Here is a 13,207-nt window from a genome sequence, read left to right as displayed (position 1 = left end):
TTAGTTCACTGCAACCATGCTAAAGGAGAGGGAAAAACAGGAACACACTAAATTTGTGACAGTTTGATAATCTCCTACAGGTGGGGAGAGAGTTGGAACAATTCTAAAGGACAATTGCATATAATTTGCATTCAAGGTGATAGAGCAATATCACAGGCAAAAGAGTGCTTTATTAAGGAAAAAGAGTAAGTGAGAGAAAGACGCAAACCCACGGATTAATATTTACCTAATTAGGAATGAGGACTAACCCTGGCCACGGGTCAGTTTGGAAGGATGGGGACAAGGACCCTCAGAAAAGGAATGCCAGAATGCGAGCAGGTACAGCTCACGGAAACTCAGGACAGGATACCCCTCAGGATTTGGGATCAGGACTGGGCTCACCAAGGTACGACCAACACCCACAGCTTCGGAAGCAACGCCTGCGTTACCCCTCTCTGCAAGTAATCCGCCAGTAACCCCGATTGGGTTTTTCGAATTTCCCAGCAAAGTGCTTCGCCAGCACTTAAGACTATTTCCAACCCAAGGAGTTTGTGGAAAGTATGGACAGAGTGCTCCGCAGCACTCTAGATTGAGCACCTATAGAGTTCGTAGGGTCAGTGACAGGTCTGCTACTCGGACAAGTCGGACAATTTTCCTAAGCTACACTAGGGTAATTATACAGTTTGGGGACCCTTAGACCACCCACCAATGTTGCAAGTGACAGTTTCGCACGTTATGATGGGTCAGAAGAGGTGACTTGGTCATTGTCGCCTCCTAGAATTCAGAGTTCACATCATTATTAATAATTTCTGCCTACCCGCCCCTTGGGTTCACGTTCCCATGCATAGGAATACAGTAAGACAATACAGTTCATAGTAGGTAGCAACAGTGTTGCTTCGCTCCAAGGTAAGATCCCGTCTCCTGGAGATGCTTCCCAGGCGCATTGGGCTTCAGGAGCCAGCTGGCTTGTTTCAGCTTCTGCGCAGTAGAGTTTCTCCCTGGTCACATGACGGTGCCCAGCAGAGCCTCAAGTATGGCTCCGCTCCCGATTTTCCCAGCCACAGAGACGCGATACATGAAAAGTAAGCGAGAACAAATTAGAATCACACATAAAATGATCACACTGTATACCATGCTAAAATTTAACACACCCCTTACTTTATAACTTCTATAGCATTAAAGTTTAGTGCGAAAAGACAGATAGGCTAAAGCAGCAGTAGCAGGCAGAGTGCGTAGTGAGAGACAAGTGGCCATGTTTGCAACAGTGCGCATGAGCACAGATTCCCTCCAGAATGCGAGTGCGTCACATCACATGGGTATGACCGACGCATGCGCAGACTGAATTTCAGCGAAGCAGCCATTTCTTCTAGTGCAAGCTTTGTTAATATAAAAAGACACACAGGCAAGCCTCTTGGGGACACCCGCATGTTGGGGAAAATGCTAAATAAATGACGAACAGTTGGATTAATATGATTATACATTAGACGAGGTTCATGAATGAGAGCAAGTCGCTTTACGTGCGAATCCTTGCTCCATCAGTTACGCCAGACTGGACTGACTGTCTCTGGGCATCCTACTGTGGTCAGATCTCCAGTGCCGCTCTGCGCTGGCATTTCTCCGCGCCTACAACTGTCCACTACCCGGTGACCCCCCCCACTTGCCTCAAGCCCCGTGAGACTGCACCACGACCGTTGCCTCCCTCCTGTCACTGCACTTCATTGGACGCTGCTTGCTTCCCTTGATGACTGCATTTCCGTCTGGGCCCGGTGCGCCCTGCGGCTTCGCCTTCCTCCGCCTGCACTTCTCTGTTGGTACCCCCTGGACCAAACTGGTAACTACTGGTTGCTACTCCTGCACGGCTTCACTGGCTCCCTGCCACTCCGGACGGCCAGCATTGAAATTTCTTTGTCTCTTGCTGCACAATGGGGCGGAACGATGCCCGACAATCCAAACTGCCCTATGAGGCCCGGAAAAACTCTGAATCCCAGCCTGTGGAGCAGACTGTCTCTGGGGCCACAGCTCCACCTGACGAAGACTGGAAATCATTACTTCTGGGCATGAAACAAAGCCTCACTTCGATCGATTCCAAAATAGATGCGCTCAACACCAGAAGAGACACTGTGGTGGCGAAATTGGGCCAGCACGACACCCGCTTGAAGGAGGCTGAAAGCAGAATCTCCGATCTGGAGGACACCGCTACGACTAACTGCCGCCAGGTCACTCAAATGGACAAGCTATTCAAAATTATAGCAGACAAAAACGAGGACCTTGAGGCTAGGTCTCGAATTTTGGACCTTGCGGAGACAACCACTATGGGGCACATGGAGGACTTCATAGAACAAGCATTTGCAATGCAATAGGTCTCGCATTTTAGAAACTTTGACCTATTTGTATTGTAAATGACAATGCCTTTTTATTTTTGCAGGTGTTTTTTAAACACATAACTAAATGGCATTGTCATTCACAATGCCAATAGGTCAAAATCTAGCAATCGTGAGACCTATTGCATTGCAAATGCTTGTTTCAAATGTGCTACACGAAGCTCAAGAAGACTGCAGTATTTTAAAGGCCACTGAGGGGAATAAACACGTGAAATATTGGATTTGTGGGAATCAAGCCACACAAAAAGATAGCTTTATCAGGAGACATTTTTTGCCAAATTGCTTTTGCTTGAAAATTATTTAGCAAACTTTATTTTTGTAGGCATTTCACCCTTCTGTGATTTGTGCAAAATCCAAAATGTATGAAGATTGTAACGTTATCGCAGTGGCAAACATTTTGCAAGCAAAACTATAATTGTGTTCACTACTGCCCATAATGTATTTATTGTCTACGAAGAATGAACAACTCGCAAATTATTAATTCAAGGCAAAAAAATCACATAATCCAAAATTCCATTTAGTAGATTGTAGGTAACATTCACAACAACCCGGAGCACTGGAAAGTCCATCTCGTGGGCCCATTTCTTCACCATTTCAAGGAGAGGAGGGTGGGGACAGAGAAAAAGACAGGGGTGTGTACAGATGTTACCCAGTGGTTTATCTGCCTCCAGGTTGAGACCTCTGCTAGTGGCGGAGTGCAGGAAATGTGCAGTCGCAGCAGATGCACCGACCTCTTTTCAGCTGCGCAAGGGCACAGGGCTGAGAGAGGGGCAAGGGAGAAGACCAGAGTGACGTCAGTATGTCCCCAGCCTCTCCTCCCTCCCCTCTCCCCCTCCACGGATCAGATCTTGCACAGGAGGCGAGAGTCAGGCTACTGGTTCTGCCAAGTCAGCAGAGTTCTGCAGCTCGGGGGAGCGGAATGGTCAAGGATAAGTACAATGACGTGGCTTGTGACCGGTCATGGAAATTAAAGAAGGACTTGGGGGACAGAGAGAAGGCAAAGGTCGGAGAAAGACAGAAGGGGGAGCTGGAAAGAGGGGTGATAAAATGACAGAGATGGAAGTATTGAGGATAACTCACGTGTCAAGGGCAAGGTGTAACTTTACTAAAGTAACAAGCGAAGGATAACGTCATGAGCGTGCGAGCATGCACCTCAGCTGTACGGGCTGGCGCACACTCAAAGTCACGCTGCGCGTCTCCATGTGCCGTGAGCGTGCACCTCGGACGTCTTGGAAACTCGTCATGGAGAGCCCCGCCTGCTGCTGAGCCTGAGCCGCTGACCCTACACACCTGAGGAGGAAAGACCGGCCCGGAGAACAGCGGGGGAGTCCTGAGTCAGCCCGGTGAGTAGGGGGACTGTTTTTTGGTGCATTAGGCTAGCGAGACAGGAGATGGGCACTTCGAGTGTGTGGATGCACGTGTGTATGACTGTGTTTGTGTGTGCGCCCGTGAGCAGATGGTGGTGGGGGGGGGGGTGAGCGTGTGTATGCAGTGTGTGTATGCAGTGTGTGTGTGTGTGTGTGCCTGCATGTGTGTGTGTGTGTGCGCGCGACTGAGAGAGGCATGGCTGACTGACTGAGATGTGCACGGCTGGGGGGGTGGGGGCTGGGCGTGCGCGTTCACAATGGGCAATCGGCGCTCGTCCCCCAGTCTAAGTCCCTTCAGACGCATCTTGGCAGCAATAGGTCTCGAGCGAGACCTAAAAACTGGTGGCAGACCTGTTTGGCAGGGACTCCTTACCTGCACACCTTACTGTGGAGAGGGCGCACCGATCCCTTGCTGCCCGCCATCCTCCCGGCGCCCCTCCCAGGCCCATCATTGGCCGGCTTTTAAATTACCGGGAACGAAATGCGGTCCTCCGGCTGGCCCGGGAGAAACAACCTGTCCCATATGAGAACCACTTGCTGTCTTTTTATCCAGACTTTACACCGACGGTGCAGGAGGCACGCCGCAAATTTACGGGAGTGAAGAAAAAGCTGCAATCCCTGGAAATTCCCTATGCGATGCTCTACCCTGCCAAACTAAAAATCACGCATCGCGGGAAGCAACACCTCTTCGCATCCCCGCAGCAGGCTGACGACTACCTCAAGCGCCACAGACCGGCGACCTCCGAGGCGGCGGAATCCGGCAGCCGCTCCAGATCACCCCCTCCACTTTCCCAGCAGGACTGACTCCTGTAGCCACGACGAATCCCAGTGGAGGGCCTTGCCACCTTGATATGATGAGAAACTCTGAACTGTTTTGGTGATGCATCAGACTGTTTTATACTGTTCAACTTTGCACTCATAGTATTGCTCAGGTATCCATCTCCGTCCCACACTCGTGTACTCGGCCTTTGGCTGCGTTACCGGTGGGTGAAAGTAGGGAGATGTATGAGCAGGTCAGAAGCCCCTAGCGACTCTCCCCTCTCTACAGGGCAAACCCCCGATCCTCCTCCACTTTTGTTTGGGTGGGGGAACGCTGTTTCTCTGATGGGTTATAGTTACGTGGGTGGGACTGTAATGCCCAGCAAGTTGGGGATGCCGAAGTGGGTGGGAGGAGGGGTTACTGGACAACTTGGCATAACGCATACCAAAGTATTGTCTGTATCTGTGCCGCACTCTGAGTCAGGCTCAAAGGACCTATTGTTCTTTCTCACTGGACATTCTACACATCCTCTCTTCATGACATTTAAAATCCTAACTAGACAGGCAAACCTGCCCAACGCTACTTTGATCCTGAACTTCTTGAAGATCGTGCTAGGTGAGAACTATTTTGAGTTTAACCAACAATACTTTTACCAGGTGAAAGGTGTAAGCATGGGGGCCTCTTGTGCCCCCAGCATGGCTTGTCTCTACATGGGCCACTTCGAGGAGATTAACATCCACAATGAGATGGCTCCGTTTTACGAGAATGTACGAGCCTGGTTGCGCTTCATTGATGATATATTTTTCATCTGGAGCGGCGACCAGGCATCGCTGGACGAATTTGTCTCTTGGGTCAACGCAGCTGACTCGAACCTCCGCTTTACTGCCAACGCCAGCAGTGTGCAAGTCGAGTTTTTGGATGTGTGGGTAGGACATGCTGAAGGACTACTCCCTTTATATACGAAACCCACCGCCAAGAATACGTTGTTAGAGTACGGATGTTTCCATCCTCGATGCCAACGAGACTCGATTCTCTTCAGCCAGTTTCTCAGATTAAGGAGGAACTGTTCTCAAATGAGGGATTTTCTTCAACAATCGGACATTTTGAAAGTGAAATTGTCCCAACGTGGGTATCCTCATCGCCTCATTAGGGACTCTTTCAAACGTGCTAGGTACTTCAATAGAGACAGCATGTTTCAAGAGCGAGATCAAGAGAATCAAGAGCGACTGGTATGTATTACCAAACACTCTATGGTTAATAACAAACTCCGACAAGTGGTCAATTCTCACTGGCATATACTGAACACCAATGAACCTGGAAATCAAATACCCAAACCTATCTTTGCTTTTCGCGGAAATAAAAATCTACGCAACCATTTGGTGAGAGGGACGGTTTTGACTTCTCGAGAACCTAAACAGATTGGAGTGTTCAGTCTTCCCCCGGTGGAGGGCAACCATCGCTGTGGCACCTGCCAAGCTTGTGCGCATGCCCTGACTGGCAGTAGTCTGGTCATTGGCAATCGTAACGTTGAATTGAACAGCATGAGCAATTGCCGATCGACCAATATAGTGTATGTTATCTTATGCCTGTGTGGGCTGCCCTATGTGGGAGAGAAGGGGCGCGAGTGCCGCATTAGAATCTGCGAGCACAAGTCGAACATCCACAATGAAAAGAGTGGGGCTCCACTCGTGTCACACTGGATCAGGGCTAAGCATTCTGAGACAGACTTGAAATGGTCCATCCTAGAGAAAGTTCGTAGTGTGCCAGGCAAGGATATCACCTCCGTGAGGAAAAAGAGGGAGGTGTTTTGGATTTTCCTTTTGGACGCTGTTAAATCGGGACTTAACGATCTGTGCCCTTGGGTGAACGCAATTCTGTAAAGTTGTACTGGAATTTCAACCTCCAAAGAGGGGTTTGACTGTACCCTGTTGTCGTTTTTTCAGCTTTGTCGTATATCTTATTTCTCTAACCGCAACCGTGGCTACATATTTATACAATAATAAAGGGGTTGATCTTAATATTACCTTGATCCATTATGGCCTAAGATCGATCTGGGTTCGGGGCTCGATGTTATCTGGTTGTTCTGGCTGGGCCTTGGACTCATTTAAATATTCTTTGTGCACCGTCTTGCGGAATGATATGTTGCGAGTCCTGCATTTTGAACTTCATCCATGCCAGGTTTTTAGCTTTGTTTCTCTGAGTTAGAAAGTTGCCGATCCTGGCGCAACAGCTGATTGGCTGTTGGGGGTGTGTCCTCACCCTTTTTAAAAATCGTAAGATGCTGAGCGGAACCTTTACGAACGGAAGCTCACCTGCATCGACGGTAGTTTGAACTGCGGAGAGACCGGAGCCTCTAATTCACAAGGTAGGCGGGTGTGCCACTCGAGCGGCTCAGCTCTAGTTATTTAGGCTGGGACCTGATCCGGAGCAGTTGTGGAGCTTAAGCGAAAGTAACTATCACGAGTTGCAACTAGCATGTTTTCTTTGATATATATATTTTCATAGAGCTATAAAGTGATCTAATTCTGGCACCGGATTACCTAAGCTCTGCCGTTATCTTATCTCTGCGAGGCCCTTGACTGAGCACCCCACTAGCAGATAATCTCGCCTGCCGTTTGGAGGGTATGTGTGCCGCTTTCCTTTACTGGCAGTCTATCAGGTGGGAAGGGCGTTTGCATGCGTAAAGGAAATCGTATTTAAGGAGTGAGGATGAGTACACCCTGAGTACTCGGCTCCGCGAGAACCTATTAATGAGACTGTATTCCAGCTCTGATATCGTTTGCAATGGAGACATTGTATGAATTTGATGCTGTTACTCTTTTCAGGCGTCTTCGCTGAGCATAGCCCTGAACTGATTGCTAAAAAAAACACGTTGTTAACCTCAAACGTGTCTTGGAGAACTGTTGAATCTGCGGTACTGGGGACACTAGTTCTGTCGGTAAGTTTCTACTGCATTTAGTCCACTGTTCGGCTGAACGTGGAACGCTCTCTTGTGGCTACTATTCTCAAACTCCATGGTCGTACAAACCGTTATATGATTTCTGTTGTAGAATCTTGTCGTGTATGGAGGCGTCCTTCCTTTGAAATCTTGAACAGGCGTGCCCTTGAGTTGAACTGTGACCCTGCCAGTTTGGGCAGAGGAGGAATCGCTTCATTCAGGCTACTTTGTTACCCATTGAAGGTAAATATCTAGATAGTTCGTGTTCCGTAGAATTGGTAAGAATGTTAAATCTGGAACCGCATTTAAGACGAAAGTAGCTGAGTATTAAGAGGATATCTACCGCGACCTTCCCCTCTGACTGTTGTATGTGTCTTAACTAAGTAAAAGCTGGGTATAGGTAGTTGAATAATTGGGTGTGTGTTGTCAAGGGATTCCTGTGCACGCCTACGTTGTTAGCTCTTGTTTCTCTATCTGAATTTATCCTGTTTGCGCAATTTTTTAGCTCACTGCATACACGACGAATAAATAGGTAGAAGACCTCAAAGAATATCATAAATCATGAACCGTTTTATCTTTGATACAGTTCAGTCTTGATAATTTATCAAAGTATTGAAATAAAGAAAATGTGTATATTTTGCAGTAATATTGTGAATTCATGTTGATAAATAAATGTTTTTTGTTTACCACAGATTGGTCGTTGTTTAGACATTGTCTGCCCCCCCCCATTTCCCCTGTGTGAATGCCCGGATGAAGGTGCGGCCGTAGATTGGGCCTGGCACCGAAACGCGCGTTGGCGTTGTCTTTTCCTGTCCTGCTATTACAACTTTGGGTCTCCGGCGCTCTGCTGAGAAGACACTGCAGGACCTCTTCAGTTTGTCACTCTGGGAATTGCATTGAGGATGTTGTATGAAATGTTTAAATTTGGATTTGGCTGCTAGAATGTGTGAGGATATGTAAGAGGAGCAAATTTGTGGTGTTGAATGAAATATGAATGGGTGATGTGGGGCTATTAGTTAGATTTTATGAGATTGAATTTTTGCCATATGAATTTATTTGGAATTATGCACTTGTAAAGATATTTTATTAAAAAAACAGAATAAAAATTGATATTTTTCTATATGTTGTCTGGTTAATCATGTGGTCTGGCTGTGAAATGTGGTGAGCTTAATGTTGCGAAGTTGAAATTATTGGACTCTATGTGAGCCATCTAAATTAATTTTATAGGGCAGACATCCTTTTGTTTGGTTGTGTCATTTTCCCCTGCCGGTTTGCCCTACATCCTTATTAAGGGCCCCTTTTTGTATTAGTTACCATTCCGTATCTGCCACCTGCGTGTATTCAGTGAGTTTTTCGCGCAAACGTGCCTGAGCTACGCAGTCGTCAGGGCGCTGAGCAATGGATCAATGGATCTTTCGAGCTTGCGCAGGTCAGTTTCTAAATTATGTAGGTCTGTACACAAGGATTTGAGGATGCCACCGCCCTTGGCTATGCACCAACCTCTAACTGTGACCTTAAAGGCCTCCCAGACAGAGTTATTGGACTCTATGTGAGCCATCTAAATTAATTTTATAGGGCAGACATCCTTTTGTTTGGTTGTGGCAGATAGGGAATGTAAATTTCTTGGCCGACCACATATGGCCCGCATTTACGGTGAGGGGGACAGGCCCGGCAGGGCGTTGGCGAATTCGATTAAGCCCCCCAGATTTGCTAACTATGTCACCGAGCTACACGACACTGATGGTAACGTTCATAGGAACCTCCCTGACCAGCTCCGCACATTTCAGGAACACTATCGTAATTTATTTTCTGTAGAGGGTAGTGGGTTTATAGGGGAATAGGGTGGGAAGTTATTTAATTATAATTAATTAAATATGTTAATGTATTTATTGGTATTTATTTTGAATTAATTGTTACTTAACTATTAATTGGTAATTAATTAAAATATAATTGGTAATTTATTTTAATTGATTATCTGATAAATATGTTGGGTGGGAAGTAATTTAATTATAATTAGTTAAATATTTGAATTTATTTATTGGTATTTATTTTGAATTAATTGTTAATTAATTATGAATTGGTAATTAGTTAAAATATAATAGTTAATTAATTTTAAATAATTGATTAATTGATAATTGTGTTAATTTACTTAATTTATTTTCTGTAGTGGGTTGTGGGTTTATAGGGGAATAGGGTGGGAAGTAATTTAATTGTAAGTAATTACATTTTTAAAATGTTTACTTTTTGATCTAATTTTTAATTAATTTTAAATAGTTAATTTATTGTTAATTGGTAAATAATTTGTATTAGTAGGTAATTATTAATAAAAACACATTTTTATTTTTATTTTTAATTGATTAATTAATATAATATATAAAAATGTTAATTATTTAAATTAATTTGTAATTGGCATTAATATTTGTTATTTGTATTTATATATGAAGTATTTACTTTCCCTACTGTTGCACTCACTGGAGTGGGAATAGTAATTTTTACTCTCCCACTATCCAACGCATTCCCTACTGTAGCACTCTCTGGAGTGGGAATAGTAATTTTTACCCCTAAGCTATCCAACGATTTCCCTACTGTTGCACTCACTGGAGTGGGAATAGTAATTTAAACCTCTACGCTATCAAACGCTTTCCCTACTATTGCCCTCAATGGAGTGGAAATAGCAATTTTTACCCCTACACTTTCCCTACTGTTGCACTCTCTGGAGTGGGAATAGTCATTTTTAACCTTACGCTATCCAACGCTTTTCCTACTGTTGCACTCACTGGGGTGGGAATAGTAATTTTTACCCCTACGCTATCCAACGCTTTCCCTACTGTTGCACTCTCTGGAGTGGGAATAGTAATTTTTACCCCTACACTATCCAACGCTTTCCCTACTGTTGCACTCACTGGAGTGGGAATAGTAATTTTTACCCTCCCACTATCCAACGCTTTCCCTACTGTTGCACTCTCTGGAGTGGGAATAGTAATTTTTACCCCTACGCTATCCAACGCTTTCCCTACTGTTGCACTCTCTGGAGTGGGAATAGTAATTTTTACCCCTACGCTATCCAACGGTTTCCCTACTGTTGCACTCACTGGAGTGGGAATAGTAATTTTTACCCCTACGCTATCCAACGGGGATGCCGTTCAGCTTCATAGACTGGGTTAGGCTACTTTATCATCAGCCGACTGCCACTGTGCTGCTCAATGGTGCCAGATCCACCCCTTTCACCGTCCAAAGAGGCACACGCCAGGGTTGCCCTTTATCCTCAATCGCTATTGAGCCCCTAGCCGCGACACTCCGTGAAAAGCACAATCACCGCACCCTCATCTACCCTGCCCAGCAATTGCTTGTCTCGCTCTACGTGGATGACATGACGCTTTACATTAAGAAGCCCCAAGATAATTTAAATACAGTGTTGCGCGAAATCGCTAAATTTGGGGGTATTGCTGGCGTGCAAATTAACTGGGCCAAATCTGCCATTTTCCCGTTAACCGACAATACCCGCCCACACCAACTTGACTACCCTATCGTGTGGTACCACAGGATGGACTGAAATATCTGGGCATTCGAATCACCAGACAAAAGGAAGCCATGATGCGTGCCAATTATGGCATTGTAATTGATAAAATAACAGATAGTGTCCCCAAATGGATACACCTCCCACTTTCGATGGCCGGGCGTATAAGATGGTACTGCTGCCGAAACTTCTGTATCTCTTTGTCAATGTTCCGTATAATCCAGGGAGATTCTTCTTTCGCTCCCTGAAGTCCCAACTTACGAGACTAATATGGGGTGGAAAACAGGCACTTCTTAGCCTTGATACACTTATGCTCCCCTTCCACCTGGGTGGGTTCGAGGTTCCCAACTTAGAAAGATACTATGACTGCGCCCAAGCACACTGCGCTGTTTATTGGTTCCACCCGCCACCATACATGGCGCATCTGGCCGTGGAGGATGGTCACATGGCTCCTAGTCAGAACCGGATATATCCATACTCTGGTTGGGCCGAGGGATCGGGGCCCTTCCACTGTAGATTATACTGTGGCGGCATGGAACCGAATGGGGCATGCCCTGGACAGTCCGTTTCTCTACTCGCCCAAACTGCCATTGGACAGTGATCCCCGGCTATATGTCACTTGTGAGGTGAATGGTCGCAAACTGCTCAAGGAGCTGGGGTATTGCCTGTGGGGCGATCTCTATGTGAATGGGACTTTTCGGACCACGGAGCAGTTCTTTGAGGAGAGGTCACCCTCCGTTATGGATACCTTTTTATTTGCTCGGCTACGGCAGAACGTCCGAGCGATCACCCCCTCATTCCCCGACGAGCCTGCAGCCTTTGTGCCACTACACGCCATAGTGCACACAGACGCCCCATGCCTTGTTATCTCAATGCTTTACAAACATGTACAAGCAGCGCCGTGTTCCACCACATTGAGGGCCCAACTGGAATGGGATGAATGCCATGCAGCGCCACTGACAATAGGTTAAGGCTTCTGCATTACAAATTCTTACACCGGGTACACCACACCCCTGCTAGGTTACACAAATTTCACCTGCGAGAATCTGATTGCTGCCTCCGCTGCGGTTCAGCCGGGGCTGACTTCATGCACCTAGCTTGGTTACAGTGACTCCCTGTCCACTAAAGGCGCTGCTGGGTCTGACACAGCCTGTAGTAACTGTGCACAGAAAGTTCCTGGCACTTAGTCTCTTACTGGCCAAAAGCTTAGTTTCATGCCGATGGGGGCGGGGACGAGCCCCTACGTTTAAGTGCTGGGTCCGGACCATGTCCAATTGGCAGGAACGACTATATGATTACGCAGAACTACTGCCTACAAAATCGAAGCTTAAAGACATCTGAGCCCCTTTCATGTCCTTCCTCCTTCGACAACAGGCGGACGAGGAGGACGGGCAGGAGGAAATACCCACAGCTGACGCCAGTGCATCATTGTCTACTGTTTAATAAGTGCACCTACGGATGTATACATGCCTCTCTCTCCCCGACAGCACACTTATTGTACAAATATCCCTGAGGAGCTATTACAAGGGCATCTGTAATGTACTGCACATCCGCGCGCTGTTCTGTCATGGGTTGTGTCATACTCTCCAGTATCTATTGCCAGATTGGTCCTCGGAAGGTAGTTAATGTCATTCACATCTCACAACTTTGTATCAGACTTTGGATATGCTGCTTACTTTCGAAATGCTTCCTATATTGATTTATTGTGGGTAATGTTGGGTGGGTGGGAATGGGATGAAAGTTAAGTTTGTTTTGTAAGACGTTATTGCTTCATATAAACGCTATGCACGGGAAGATGCTCATACTTTCTAAATTATATGTCACACAGTGGCTTGAACTCATTGCATTGACGTACCATACTTTATTTACCCAATAAAGGTTTTTGAAACTCCAAGGGTCACTGAGATGTCCCCTGTGACAAGTCCTTAAGTCACAGACATGCCCAATTGAAAAGTCCTAATAACATGTTTGCTGAAGTGTCTCCTTTCATAGGCATTTAACCCTTTGATCACAGAGGTCCCCCACTGAATCTTTCACAAAACTTTTAGGACATTGCAGATCAAACACAAGCCCTTCCATCAAATTCTTCCCTGCTTTTTGTCACTGCAGGTAATACAACTATTCCTATTTATAAATGTACAATAAAGATGTATTCTGTGAGAAGACCCCAACAAGCAGATCACAGAGGTAACCCAATGATCAGCCCCTCACATCTATGTCAAAGATGTACCCCGTTCTAACCAGCGAACCAAATCAATCAAAACT

The 13,207-nt window shown here is 46.1% G+C and overlaps 1 protein-coding gene and 1 long non-coding RNA gene across 2 annotated transcripts in view; one reads left to right on the top strand and one right to left on the bottom strand.

Annotated features, from left to right (window-relative positions):
• Positions 1 to 13,207, bottom strand: part of LOC147679783 (myoferlin-like) — a 1,922,797-nt gene that overhangs the window by 964,684 nt on the left and 944,906 nt on the right. The window lies entirely within an intron of this gene.
• Positions 7,059 to 7,643, top strand: LOC147679784 (uncharacterized). Its single transcript, XR_015301012.1, has 3 exons — positions 7,059 to 7,109; positions 7,313 to 7,425; positions 7,538 to 7,643. It is a non-coding gene; the product is annotated as an uncharacterized LOC147679784 (long non-coding RNA).

This window comes from Lissotriton vulgaris, chromosome 11, assembly GCF_964263255.1.
Source record: "Lissotriton vulgaris chromosome 11, aLisVul1.2, whole genome shotgun sequence".
Classification (NCBI taxonomy): Eukaryota; Metazoa; Chordata; class Amphibia; order Caudata; family Salamandridae; genus Lissotriton; species Lissotriton vulgaris.
Note: the sequence above shows the minus strand (reverse complement) of the source record. Positions and strands in the feature narration are given on the sequence as shown.